At 33.4% G+C, this 12,668-nt stretch overlaps 1 protein-coding gene across 1 annotated transcript in view; it reads right to left on the bottom strand.

Moving 5' to 3' along the window:
- The window catches only part of slitrk6 (SLIT and NTRK-like family, member 6), a 72,229-nt gene extending 60,260 nt beyond the window's left edge, over positions 1–11,969 (bottom strand). Inside the window, exon 1 of the mRNA XM_061889136.1 lies at positions 11,920–11,969. The gene's annotated coding sequence lies outside the window, so the exon portion shown is untranslated. The remainder of the gene's footprint in view (positions 1–11,919) is intronic.
- Positions 11,970–12,668: the final 699 nt, after the last annotated feature.

A 12,668-nucleotide genomic window follows, 5' to 3' on the forward strand; every position in this document is an offset into this window, starting at 1 on the left:
TCATCTAATTAGTTTCTATGGTCATCTAATTAGTTACTATGGTCATCTAATTATTTACTATGGTCATCTAATTAGTTACTATGGTCATCTAATTGATTACTATGGTCATCTATTGTGGGTTCTTCCGAGGATGTTGTAGTCGTAATGATTTGTGCAGTCCTTTGAGACATTTGTGATTTGGGGCTATATAAATAAACATTGATTGACATTGATTGATTGATCTAATTGGTTACTATGGTCATCTAATTGGTTACTATGTCATCTAATTGGTTACTATGGTCATCTAATTGGTTACTATGGTCATCTAATTAGTTACTATGTCATCTAATTGGTTACTACGGTCATCTTGGTTACTATGGTCATCTAATTAGTTACTATGGTCATCTAATTAGTTACTATGGTCATCTATTTAGTTACTATGGTCATCTAATTGGTTACTACGGTCATCTTGGTTACTATGGTCATCTAATTAGTTACTATGGTCATCTAATTAGTTACTATGGTCATCTAATTATTTACTATGGTCATCTAATTAGTTACTATGGTCATCTAATTGATTACTATGGTCATCTAATTAGTTACTATGGTCATCTAATTAGTTACTATGGTCATCTAATTAGTTACTATAGTCATCTATTTAGTTACTATGGTCATCTATTTAGTTACTATGGTCATCTAATTGGTTACTACGGTCATCTTGGTTACTATGGTCATCTAATTAGTTACTATGGTCATCTAATTAGTTACTATGGTCATCTATTTAGTTACTATGGTCATCTAATTGGTTACTACGGTCATCTTGGTTACTATGGTCATCTAATTAGTTACTATGGTCATCTAATTATTTACTATGGTCATCTAATTAGTTACTATGGTCATCTAATTGATTACTATGGTCATCTAATTGGTTACTATGGTCATCTAATTGGTTACTATGTCATCTAATTGGTTACTATGGTCATCTAATTGGTTACTATGGTCATCTAATTAGTTACTATGTCATCTAATTGGTTACTACGGTCATCTTGGTTACTATGGTCATCTAATTAGTTACTATGGTCATCTAATTAGTTACTATGGTCATCTAATTAGTTACTATGGTCATCTAATTGGTTACTATGGTCATCTAATTAGTTACTATGGTCATCTATTTAGTTACTATGGTCATCTAATTGGTTACTACGGTCATCTTGGTTACTATGGTCATCTAATTAGTTACTATGGTCATCTAATTAGTTACTATGGTCATCTAATTAGTTACTATGGTCATCTAATTAGTTACTATGGTCATCTAATTGGTTACTACGGTCATCTTGGTTACTATGGTCATCTAATTAGTTCCTATGGTCATCTAATTAGTTACTATGGTCATCTAATTAGTTACTATGGTCATCTAATTGGTTACTATGGTCATCTAATTAGTTACTATGGTCATCTATTTAGTTACTATGGTCATCTAATTGGTTACTACGGTCATCTTGGTTACTATGGTCATCTAATTAGTTACTATGGTCATCTAATTAGTTACTATGGTCATCTATTTAGTTACTATGGTCATCTAATTGGTTACTACGGTCATCTTGGTTACTATGGTCATCTAATTAGTTACTATGGTCATCTAATTAGTTACTATGGTCATCTAATTAGTTACTATGGTCATCTATTTAGTTACTATGGTCATCTAATTGGTTACTACGGTCATCTTGGTTACTATGGTCATCTAATTAGTTACTATGGTCATCTAATTAGTTACTATGGTCATCTAATTAGTTACTATGGTCATCTAATTGGTTACTATGGTCATCTAATTAGTTACTATGGTCATTTATTTAGTTACTATGGTCATCTAATTGGTTACTACGGTCATCTTGGTTACTATGGTCATCTAATTAGTTACTATGGTCATCTAATTAGTTACTATGGTCATCTATTTAGTTACTATGGTCATCTAATTGGTTACTACGGTCATCTTGGTTACTATGGTCATCTAATTAGTTACTATGGTCATCTAATTAGTTACTATGGTCATCTAATTAGTTACTATGGTCATCTATTTAGTTACTATGGTCATCTAATTGGTTACTACGGTCATCTTGGTTACTATGGTCATCTAATTAGTTACTATGGTCATCTAATTAGTTACTATGGTCATCTATTTAGTTACTATGGTCATCTATTTAGTTACTATGGTCATCTAATTGGTTACTACGGTCATCTTGGTTACTATGGTCATCTAATTAGTTACTATGGTCATCTAATTAGTTACTATGGTCATCTAATTAGTTACTATGGTCATCTAATTATTTACTATGGTCATCTAATTAGTTACTATGCTAATCTAATTGGTTACCATGGTCATCTAATTGGTTACTATGGTCATTTACTTAGTTACTATGGTCATCTAATTAGTTACTATGGTCATCTAATTGGTTACTATGGTCATCTACTTGATTACTATGGTCATCTAATTGGTTACTCTGGTCATCTAATTGGTTACTATGGTCATCTAATTAGTTACTATGGTCATCTAATTAGTTATTATGGTCATCTAATTATTTACTATGGTCATCTAATTGATTACTATGGTCATCTAATTGGTTACTATGGTCATCTAATTAGTTACTATGGTCATCTAATTAGTTATTATGGTCATCTAATTAGTTACTATGGTCATCTAATTAGTTACTATGGTCATCTAATTAGTTACTATGGTCATCTAATTATTTACTATGGTCATCTAATTAGTTACTATGGTCATCTAATTGATTACTATGGTCATCTAATTGGTTACTATGGTCATCTAATTAGTTACTATGTCATCTAATTGGTTACTATGGTCATCTAATTGGTTACTATGGTCATCTAATTAGTTACTATGTCATCTAATTGGTTACTACGGTCATCTAATTAGTTACTATGGTCATCTATTTAGTTACTATGGTCATCTAATTGGTTACTACGGTCATCTTGGTTACTCTGGTCATCTAATTAGTTACTATGGTCATCTAATTAGTTACTATGGTCATCTATTTAGTTACTATGGTCATCTATTTAGTTACTATGGTCATCTAATTGGTTACTACGGTCATCTTGGTTACTATGGTCATCTAATTAGTTCCTATGGTCATCTAATTAGTTACTATGGTCATCTAATTAGTTACTATGGTCATCTAATTGGTTACTATGGTCATCTAATTAGTTACTATGGTCATCTATTTAGTTACTATGGTCATCTAATTGGTTACTACGGTCATCTTGGTTACTATGGTCATCTAATTAGTTACTATGGTCATCTAATTAGTTACTATGGTCATCTATTTAGTTACTATGGTCATCTAATTGGTTACTACGGTCATCTTGGTTACTATGGTCATCTAATTAGTTACTATGGTCATCTAATTAGTTACTATGGTCATCTAATTAGTTACTATGGTCATCTATTTAGTTACTATGGTCATCTAATTGGTTACTACGGTCATCTTGGTTACTATGGTCATCTAATTAGTTACTATGGTCATCTAATTAGTTACTATGGTCATCTAATTAGTTACTATGGTCATCTAATTGGTTACTATGGTCATCTAATTAGTTACTATGGTCATCTATTTAGTTACTATGGTCATCTAATTGGTTACTACGGTCATCTTGGTTACTATGGTCATCTAATTAGTTACTATGGTCATCTAATTAGTTACTATGGTCATCTATTTAGTTACTATGGTCATCTATTTAGTTACTATGGTCATCTAATTGGTTACTACGGTCATCTTGGTTACTATGGTCATCTAATTAGTTACTATGGTCATCTAATTAGTTACTATGGTCATCTAATTAGTTACTATGGTCATCTATTTAGTTACTATGGTCATCTAATTGGTTATTACGGTCATCTTGGTTACTATGGTCATCTAATTAGTTACTATGGTCATCTAATTAGTTACTATGGTCATCTAATTAGTTACTATGGTCATCTAATTGGTTACTATGGTCATCTAATTAGTTACTATGGTCATCTATTTAGTTACTATGGTCATCTAATTGGTTACTACGGTCATCTTGGTTACTATGGTCATCTAATTAGTTACTATGGTCATCTAATTAGTTACTATGGTCATCTATTTAGTTACTATGGTCATCTAATTGGTTACTACGGTCATCTTGGTTACTATGGTCATCTTATTAGTTACTATGGTCATCTAATTAGTTACTATGGTCATCTAATTAGTTACTATGGTCATCTAATTAGTTACTATGGTCATCTATTTAGTTACTATGGTCATCTAATTGGTTACTACGGTCATCTTGGTTACTATGGTCATCTAATTAGTTACTATGGTCATCTAATTAGTTACTATGGTCATCTATTTAGTTACTATGGTCATCTATTTAGTTAATATGGTCATCTAATTGGTTACTACGGTCATCTTGGTTACTATGGTCATCTAATTAGTTACTATGGTCATCTAATTAGTTACTATGGTCATCTAATTAGTTACTATGGTCATCTAATTATTTACTATGGTCATCTAATTAGTTACTATGCTAATCTAATTGGTTACCATGGTCATCTAATTGGTTACTATGGTCATTTACTTAGTTACTATGGTCATCTAATTAGTTACTATGGTCATCTAATTGGTTACTATGGTCATCTAATTGATTACTATGGTCATCTAATTGGTTACTCTGGTCATCTAATTGGTTACTATGGTCATCTAATTAGTTACTATGGTCATCTAATTAGTTATTATGGTCATCTAATTATTTACTATGGTCATCTAATTGATTACTATGGTCATCTAATTGGTTACTATGGTCATCTAATTAGTTACTATGGTCATCTAATTAGTTATTATGGTCATCTAATTAGTTACTATGGTCATCTAATTAGTTACTATGGTCATCTAATTAGTTACTATGGTCATCTAATTATTTACTATGGTCATCTAATTAGTTACTATGGTCATCTAATTGATTACTATGGTCATCTAATTGGTTACTATGTCATCTAATTGGTTACTATGGTCATCTAATTGGTTACTATGGTCATCTAATTAGTTACTATGTCATCTAATTGGTTACTACGGTCATCTAATTAGTTACTATGGTCATCTATTTAGTTACTTTGGTCATCTAATTGGTTACTACGGTCATCTTGGTTACTATGGTCATCTAATTAGTTACTATGGTCATCTAATTAGTTACTATGGTCATCTATTTAGTTACTATGGTCATCTAATTGGTTACTACGGTCATCTTGGTTACTATGGTCATCTAATTAGTTACTATGGTCATCTAATTAGTTACTATGGTCATCTAATTAGTTACTATGGTCATCTATTTAGTTACTATGGTCATCTAATTGGTTACTACGGTCATCTTGGTTACTATGGTCATCTAATTAGTTACTATGGTCATCTAATTAGTTACTATGGTCATCTAATTAGTTACTATGGTCATCTAATTGGTTACTATGGTCATCTAATTAGTTACTATGGTCATCTATTTAGTTACTATGGTCATCTAATTGGTTACTACGGTCATCTTGGTTACTATGGTCATCTAATTAGTTACTATGGTCATCTAATTAGTTACTATGGTCATCTATTTAGTTACTATGGTCATCTAATTGGTTACTACGGTCATCTTGGTTACTATGGTCATCTAATTAGTTACTATGGTCATCTAATTAGTTACTATGGTCATCTAATTAGTTACTATGGTCACCTAATTAGTTACTATGGTAATCTAATTAGTTACCATGGTCATATAATTGGTTACTATGGTCATTTACTTAGTTACTATGGTCATCTAATTAGTTACTATGGTCATCTAATTGGTTACTATGGTCATCTAATTGATTAGTATGGTCATCTAATTGGTTACTATGGTCATCTAATTAGTTACTATGTCATCTAATTGGTTACTATGGTCATCTAATTGGTTACTATGGTCATCTAATTAGTTACTATGTCATCTAATTGTTACTATGGTCATCTAATTAGTTACTATGTCATCTAATTGGTTACTATGGTCATCTAATTACTAACTATGGTCATCTAATTAGTTACTATGGTCATCTAATTAGTTACTATGGTCATCTAATTAGTTACTATGGTCATCTAATTGGTTACTATGGTCATCTAATTAGTTATTATGTCATCTAATTGATTACTATGGTCATCTAATTAGTTACTATGTCATCTAATTAGTTACTATGTCATCTAATTAGTTATTATGGTCATTTAATTAGTTACTATGGTCATCTAATTAGTTACTATGCTCATCTAATTAGTTACTATGGTCATCTAATTAGTTATTATGGTCATCTAATTAGTTACTATGGTCATCTAATTGGTTACTATGGTCATCTAATTAGTTACTATGCTCATCTAATTAGTTACTATGGTCATCTAATTAGTTATTATGCTCATATAATTAGTTACTATGGTCATCTAATTAGTTACTATGGTCATCTAATTAGTTACTATGCTCATCTAATTAGTTACTATGGTCATCTAATTAGTTACTATGGTCATCTAATTAGTTACTATGCTCATCTAATTAATTACTATGGCCATCTAATTAGTTGTTATGGTCATCTAATTAGTTACTATGGTCATCTAATTCGTTACTATGGTCATCTAATTAGTTATTTTGGTCACCTAATTAGTTACTATGGTCATCTAATTGGTTACTATGGTCATCTAATTAGTTACTATGGTCGTCTAATTAGTTACTATGGTCATCTAATTGGTTACTATGGTCATCTAATTAGTTACTATGGTCATCTAATTAGTTACTATGGTCATCTAATTGGTTACTATGGTCATCTAATTAGTTACTATGGTCATCTAATTAGTTACTATGGTCATCTAATTAGTTACTATGCTCATCTAATTAGTTACTATGGCCATCTAATTAGTTGTTATGGTCATCTAATTAGTTACTATGGTCATCTAATTCGTTACTATGGTCATCTAATTAGTTATTTTGGTCACCTAATTAGTTACTATGGTCATCTAATTGGTTACTATGGTCATCTAATTAGTTACTATGGTCGTCTAATTAGTTACTATGGTCATCTAATTAGTTACTATGGTCATCTAATTGGTTACTATGGTCATCTAATTAGTTACTATGGTCATCTAATTGGTTACTATGGTCATCTAATTAGTTACTATGGTCATGTAATTGGTTACTATGCTCATTTAATTAGTTACTATGGTCATGTAATTAGTTACTATGGTCATCTAATTGGTTACTATGGTCATCTAATTGGTTACTATGGTCATCTAATTAGTTACTATGGTCATCTAATTAGTTACTATGCTCATGTAAGTAGTTACTATGGTCATCTAATTAGTTACTATGGTCATCTAATTAGTTACTATGGTCATCTAATTAGTTATTATGGTCATCTAATTAGCTACTATGGTCATCTAATTAGTTACTATGCTCATCTAATTAGTTACTATGGCCATCTAATTAGTTGTTATGGTCATCTAATTAGTTACTATGGTCATCTAATTCGTTACTATGGTCATCTAATTAGTTATTTTGGTCACCTAATTAGTTACTATGGTCATCTAATTGGTTACTATGGTCATCTAATTAGTTACTATGGTCGTCTAATTAGTTACTATGGTCATCTAATTAGTTACTATGGTCATCTAATTGGTTACTATGGTCATCTAATTAGTTACTATGGTCATCTAATTGGTTACTATGGTCATCTAATTAGTTACTATGGTCATGTAATTGGTTACTATGCTCATTTAATTAGTTACTATGGTCATGTAATTAGTTACTATGGTCATCTAATTGGTTACTATGGTCATCTAATTGGTTACTATGGTCATCTAATTAGTTACTATGGTCATCTAATTAGTTACTATGGTCATCTAATTAGTTATTATGGTCATCTAATTAGCTACTATGGTCATCTAATTAGTTACTATGGTCATCTAATTAGTTACTATCTAATTGGTTACTATGGTCATCTAATTAGTTACTATGGTCATCTAATTAGTTACTATGGTCATCTAATTGGTTACTATGGTCATCTAATTAGTTACTATGGTCATCTAATTGGTTACTATGGTCATCTAATTAGTTACTATGGTCATGTAATTGGTTACTATGCTCATCTAATTAGTTACTATGGTCATGTAATTAGTTACTATGGTCATCTAATTGGTTACTATGGTCATCTAATTGGTTACTATGGTCATTTAATTAGTTACTATGGTCATCTAATTAGTTACTATGCTCATGTAAGTAGTTACTATGGTCATCTAATTAGTTACTATGGTCATCTAATTAGTTACTATGGTCATCTAATTAGTTACTATGCTCATCTAAATAGTTACTATGATCATCTAATTAGTTACTATGGTCATCTAATTAGTTACTATGGTCATCTAATTAGTTACTATGGTCATCTACGGAACAGCAGTTGTCACGTCTATGGGATCATGTTTTGTTTTGGTCATGTTCGGTTTTGTTTTTTGGACAATCGCTTCTTATATTTGCACTTCCTGTTTTGTTTTGTTACCATAGTAACTTAACTCATTAGTTTCACCTGTTCAATCACCTGTATTATTTAAACCTGTAGTTGCCAGGTGGTCAGCCTGGCGACTGTATCTCTACTCCCTTCATGCCTGTTAACCCCACTCTCCATAGTTTCCCTTCTGCCCATGCCACGTACGTTTTTGGTTTATTTTTATGTCACAGTTATTGAGTTTTGTCTTTTGTCCATAATCATGCCTTTGTGCTAGTTTTCGTTTTCAGTCGTCGAGTTTGTTCTCCGTCATTGTGCGCGCCTTTTGTTAGTTATAGTGTTAAAAATAAAAGGTTGCACTTACATTCACGTCTTGCTCGTGCCAATTTTCCTTTGCATCCTGGAAAAACAAACCCCAACGTCCACGTTTTGACTGCAGCTCAGACGAGGCACCAAGCATTTTGGGCGGGAAGCGTTTCCACAGACGCGGAAGGAGATTTTCAAAATAAATTTCTAAAGCTTAGTGATGTATAGAATAGGATATAAAGTACTTTAGTGATCCCTGGGGGAAATTCAGCAAATATCAGATATATCAGATTGTAGGTGGGTTCATATTTCACGGTTGGTTGCATTTTCGTTGCGTTTTATTTGGTTGTAAAATATGTCGATTGCAAGTTGGTGTGATATTCATATTTTGTCAATATTCAATGTTTTATCGTTTGTAGAAAAATGTAAAATTCCGTTACGTTTTTTTAAGATGGTCTGTCAAAACGTTTTAAGCATTCAATCAGACATTATTGTGAGGTTTTGTATTTGTGTTCCTAAAAATAGATATACCGGCCCCCAGACACCCCCCCCCCCCTCGAGTCAAAATAATTGCCCAGGCCTGAGCTAGTCCACCTCCTTTGATGCTGAGACGAACTTTGAACGAACCCACTGACGTACAACAGGGGTGTTCATTCATCTGGCATCAGACCCGCTCACGGGTTCTGTTCAAAAAGCTGAGAAGAGTGAAGTGAGGTAAATTATATTTATATAGCGCTTTTCTCTAGTGACTCAAAGTACATTACATAGAGAAAGAGACTCACATTTTTTGCAGCAGATTCCTAAAACACCAGAGTCCTGTCATATAGATCAAAGGTTCTTAACCTTTTTGACCTCGGGGGCCCAACTTTTCTACCAAACTCAATTATTAACGCTGACTTTACTCTTGATTTAATCATATTTGATAATTGCATCTAACCTGCTTACAGTTTAAAACCTTGTCAAATAATACGAAACCATGTTTTAATCATAACTGTTTGTATTTATTTGACACATAAACCTGAGGCTTAGGTCAGGCTTACAAGAAAAATAAGTACTGAGCACAAAAAAGGTTGCACAAAAAACTGATAAAAGATTAATTTACGTACATTTATTATGTCCATTTTTCCATCTTCTTCTGCTTATCCAAGGCCGGGTCGCGGGGGCAGCAGCCTAAGCAGGGAAGCCCAGACTTCCCTTTCCCCAGCCACATGGTCTAGCTCCTCCTGGGGTATTTTGTGCTAATTTAAATAAAAATAATAATAATGAATATGTTTTTTTTAAATAAACTATCAATAAACTTTAAGTGCAAATGAAAAAAAAGCCTCACCACTTTAGTTGGGGGTTCGCAACCCCTGGCTTTTGAGCCGCATGCGGCTCTTTAGTGCCGCCCTCATGGCTCCCTGGAGCATTTTTAAAAACGGATTGAAAATGGAAAAATATGGGGGGGAAAATATTTGTTTGTTTATTTTAGTATGTTTTTTGTTTAATGAAAAACATGACACAAACAATTCCCAATTGTTAGAAAGCCCACAGTATTTGGTGAACATTGTTTTGTCCTACTGGTTTTGGCGGTTTTTGAACTCAGCATAGTGTGGACAGTGACGCAACAGTTTGTTTACATGTAGAATCTTCCACTCCTCTGTCTCATTTTGTCCACCAAAACTTTCATACTGTGCGTGAATGCACAAAGGAGTGCTTTATTGGCGTTATTGACTTGTTGGAGTGCTAATCAGGCGTATTTGGTCAGTGCATGACTGCAAGCTAATTAATGCCAAGATTATGTTTCGGCTAGCTGTATGTACATATTGCATCGTTATGCCTCATTTGTAGTTATATTTGAGCTCATTAAATATCCTTTACTTTGTATATAATTTAGTTTTGCATGCCTCATGACACATTATATGTATGTAATATTGGTTGCATTTCAGATAGTTGTTTGCGTGCCATTTTGTTCCAGACCACAGCAAACATTACCTAGCTTGCCAAAGATTGTAATAAATCTATTAAACAGTTCAAGATGCTACCTCAGTAGAAGCATTTAAGTCTCACCTTAAAACTCATCTGTATACGCCAGCCTTTAAATAGACCTCCTTTTTAGACCAGTTGATCTGCCGCTTCTTTTCTTTTTTCTCCTATGTCCCCCCCTCCCGATGACCATGGATGAAGTACTGGCTGTCCAGAGTCGAGACCCAGGATGGACCGCTCGTCGGGACCCAGGATGGACCGCTCGCCTGTGTATCGGTTGGGGACATCTCTACGCTGCTGATCCGCCTCCGCTTGAGATAGTTTCCTGTGGACGGGACTCTCGCTGCTGTCTTGGATCCGCTTTGAACTGAACTCTCGCGGCTGTGTTGGAGCCACTATGGATTGAACTTTCACAGTATCATGTTAGACCCGCTCGACATCCATTGCTTTCGGTCCCCTAGAAGGGGGGGTTGCCCACATCTGAGGTGCTCTCCAAGGTTTCTCATAGTCAGCATTGTCACCGGGGCCCCACTGGATGTGAATTCTCCCTGCCCACTGGGTGTGAGTTTTCCTTGCCCTTTTGTGGGTTCTTCTGAGGATGTCGTAGTCATAATGATTTGTGCAGTCCTTTGTGATTTGGGGCTGTATAAATAAACATTGATTGATTGATTGATCGAGAAGGGGTGTGACGTTCACATGTTGTCAATATTCAGTGTTTTATCGGTCATAGTTAATATCGTAAATCCCACATTGATGTCATGTACTTTCTGGTTGTCTCATTTGGTAGAAAATGTATAATTCCATTCCGTTTTTCAAGGCGGTCCGTCATAACTTAGCATTCAATCAGACATTAGTGTGAGCTTTTGAATTAGTGTTCCTAAAAATAGGACCCAAAAACACACACATTGTACGGCAGATTGTCACAGCTTGTGTGTGTGTGTTCTTGTATTTCTACCCTTTCTGAGACATCAACAAGGAAAAGTACATCTAACACAATTTCCCAACTCATATGGAAACAGGTTTTGTAAAAAGCGCAAACATATAACAGTAGTCGAAAATGTAGAAAGGTCAACTAGAACCGTTGAGGCTAGTCAATGAAGGAACAAAAAACGTCCGGACCGGTGACTGAGTGGGTATGACAATACCTTGGGTGAATGTGGGAGCAGGCACAGTAGAACTGAGATCAGGTGACGCGTGAGTCAGAACAAACCTGGTGTGGCCGCCCAGGTGATTAAATGGTGATTTATGAGAATGTCCAACAGGTGTGCTCAGTGCCACCACCAACCATCCGAGAGGAAAGCGGAATGAATAAACTCAACAGACAATGAATCTTTGAAAAAGGGTCAAATTAAACTTTATGTAGAGCAGGGGTCACCAACGCGGTAAAAATAGCTCAAATAGCAGCACTTACCAGTGAGCTGCCTCTATTTTTTTTTAAATTGTATTTATTTACTAGCAAGCTGGTCTCGCTTTGTTCGACATTTTTAATTCTAAGAGAGACAAAACTGAAATAGAATTTGAAAATCCAAGAAAATATTTTAAAGACTTGGTCTTCACTTGTTTAAATAAATTCAATTTTTTTTTTTTTTTACTTTGCTTCTTATAACTTTCAGAAAGACAATTTTAGAGAAAAAATACAACCTTAAAAATGATTTTAGGATTTTTAAACAGTTTTTACCTTTTTAATTCCTTCCTCTTCTTTCCTGACAATTTAAATCAATGTTGAAGTAAATTAATTTTTTTAATTGTGAAAAATAATTTAGAAAAAATAATTTAATTCTTCATTTTAGCTTCTGTTTTTTCCACAAAGAATATTTGTGAAATATTTCTTCAAACTTATTATGATTAAAATAAAATAAAAAATATTATGGCAAATCTATAAAATCTGTAGAAT

Source organism: Nerophis ophidion, linkage group LG27 (assembly GCF_033978795.1).
Source record: "Nerophis ophidion isolate RoL-2023_Sa linkage group LG27, RoL_Noph_v1.0, whole genome shotgun sequence".
NCBI classification, from domain to species: domain Eukaryota; kingdom Metazoa; phylum Chordata; class Actinopteri; order Syngnathiformes; family Syngnathidae; genus Nerophis; species Nerophis ophidion.